Source organism: Ostrea edulis, chromosome 1 (genome assembly GCF_947568905.1).
Source record: "Ostrea edulis chromosome 1, xbOstEdul1.1, whole genome shotgun sequence".
Classification (NCBI taxonomy): domain Eukaryota; kingdom Metazoa; phylum Mollusca; class Bivalvia; order Ostreida; family Ostreidae; genus Ostrea; species Ostrea edulis.
Genome location: NC_079164.1, coordinates 14,682,438 through 14,685,399, shown reverse-complemented (window position 1 = coordinate 14,685,399; position 2,962 = coordinate 14,682,438).

Genomic DNA, 2,962 nt, shown 5'->3' with positions numbered 1-2,962 from the left:
CGGTATTTAAAGGTGCACGCGGCCTTGAACTTTGTCCGTATAATACAATGGACTATCAATAGATGCGCTTCCACGAGAACGTGTAGATTGCAATATAAGTCTACTGTTTTAAATAACAAATTGTGAAAAGAATATGGACAAACATCATAACAAACTTAACCGACTCCCAGTTCTACACTCGCTTGTCAAATCCACTGTCGTGACATTTCTGTACAGAGTCAGACTCTAGTCATTGTCGCAAACCACGGGTTATTGTTTCATTATATTTCACAGATAGAATGAAACAATAACCCGTGGTTTGCGACGATGGACTCTAGTAAGATAGAAAAATCACCAGAAAGAGCTTTGAGATTTGTGTTTTAAGATTATGTTTGTACTTATGAAGAACATTTACGGGGGGGGGGGGGGGGGGGGGGGACAAAATATCGTACTATTGCATTAAAAACTTTTAGAATTATTAAAGCTGTATGAGCCGCACCTGATTTAGATAAGATCAAAGGGAATGTATATGGTTTTCGTTATACTATTGGGATAGTTTACAGAACATCGCAGTACGATTAAGACTCGTACAGGTGCGCTGTAGCACACAGGCGACTTTATAAGCTATGCTATTTAACAACACTTGTTATTAAAAAGTCAGAAGCCAGCGCCTATGCTGTAGCAATACTGTGGAATTAAGCTTCCCGCAATATTTTAGGGATACAGGTAATTTTAATCATTTCAAATTATTACTATTTCATTGGTACGGCGATGGTTGCAAATGCAGTTCCTGTAGATAAAACTTCCTATCCGTACTGCTGCAGGAAAACTTCCTATCCGTACTGCTGCAGCAAAACTTCCTATCCGTACTGCTACAGCAAAACTTCCTATCCGTACTGCTGCAGGAAAACTTCCTATCCGTACTGCTATGTACAGCAAAACTTCCTATCCGTACTGCTACAGCAAAACTTCCTATCCGTACTGCTACAGCAAAACTTCCTATCCGTACTGCTACAGCAAAACTTCCTATCCGTACTGCTATGTACAGCAAAACTTCCTATCCGTACTGCCGCAGCAAAACTTCCTATCCGTACTGCTGCAGGAAAACTTCCTATCCGTACTGCTGCAGCAAAACTTCCGTACTGCTACAGCAAAACTTCCTATCCGTACTGCCGCAGCAAAACTTGACTTTATTTATTGCATCTGTCGCTTTCTGCTTTAATTGTGCTGTATGATATCTGCTATTGATGGTTTGAGTGCTGCAACGTGTATATATCTGTTTTATTTTACTTTTTGTTTTACGCTGCAAGTTTCCATGTATATGTATTAAGTATGGTTTAATTTAGCCCATCTGTGATGTGTTTTCATGCATTAATTACAGTAATTTAGTTTAACCAAGCAAATCTGTGGCGCATTGTCTCTGTCATTCTGTGTTGTCTGTTCTATTTTCCATTGGTGGGTAAAATTGTTATGACTTAAATTTTAATATTGCTTACAATGCTTATTTTAGATATTTAAATAATTATTTGAAGATACATATATCATAAAGTCATTTGATGCGCACAGTGTTCACATCAAATTAAAGATATCTTCAAATAATTAATTATGTCTTCAATTCTGAATTATTGCACATTAATTGAATTGATTACAGAATTAATTATTCTGCTGAGTTGATGCGCGTTGTCATTGAATTGTTGCTCTCTCCCAATGAAACGATAATATCAACAATTTTAATGCGCCCATCAATTCAATTAATACGCGCAGTAATTGCATTATTGCTCACTTCAAGTGATTTAGTGATACCATTAATTCAATAGATGCGCGCAATAATTCTTTTAGAGAGAGAGAGAGAGTAACTTTCTAATTAGTGACACTTTCAATTTAACATATCCACAATTGAATTAATAATCTCTTTAATTGAATTGTTGCTCTCCTTAACGAATTAATGCTCGCATTGATTCTTTATACCAAAATCGTTGTAAATGAAGAATTCATCAAATTATATATACCGGGCTCCAAATCAAATTTTGCAAGCAATGATGTGCTTATCAATTGAATTGATGAGAGCTATAAATTAGTTCATGCGCGTATTGATTAAATCAGTTATTGCTCTCATCAATTGAATTATTGCGCGCATCAAATCAATTACTGAACACAATAAATGATTTGATGTACGCATCAATTCAATTGTTGCGCGCATTAATTGAATTTATGACATTTTCAAATAATTAAAGATATCTTCATTTATTTGAGTTTGTTAATTTGGCGCTTCATATTACTCAAGTGAAACTTTTAAACACGTTAGACTTATGATTGATGCCATCTTCCTGTTTTAATCTAATCGTTGTTTTTCATTACTTGTTACTTTGTAAATAAGTTATATCTCGGTCTAAAAACTCCTTGGACCCTATGTTTCTTTTTTATTATGACATGCCGACTTAGAATCAACCTGATTAAAACCAGATATTCAATCAGCTCCTCTATTGGCCATGTCGCGTTCAACGGATTGAAGATCTGGTTATAATCAGATTGACTTAAAATAAGCTCATCTTAACATTTTTAATCTCAATACAATTCGTAATACAGTGGTGGATCGAGAAGGGGGTTATGGGTTTGTGAACATCCTCCATTTGGTTGGATATTTTAGGTCACCTGAGTCACTCAGGTGACCTATTAGAATTGGTCTGCGTCCGTCAACAATCAAACATTTTTAACTTCTATTTGATAAATACAATTCCAATTCTTTTCAATTTTGGTATGAATCATCTTTGGGACAAGGGGGGCATAAATTGTAGATTTTGGGACTCCTGCACTCGTGGGGCCTTAGGGGCGGAACAAAAACTGCCACAATTGACCAATTTTCAAAAATCTTCTTCTCTACAACTGCACGTTCTAACAAAAACTAAATGCATAGTGATGTAGAGCAGGAAGGCCTATACCGAAATGGTAAATTTCATGATCCCCAGGTGAGGGGTTCTGACCC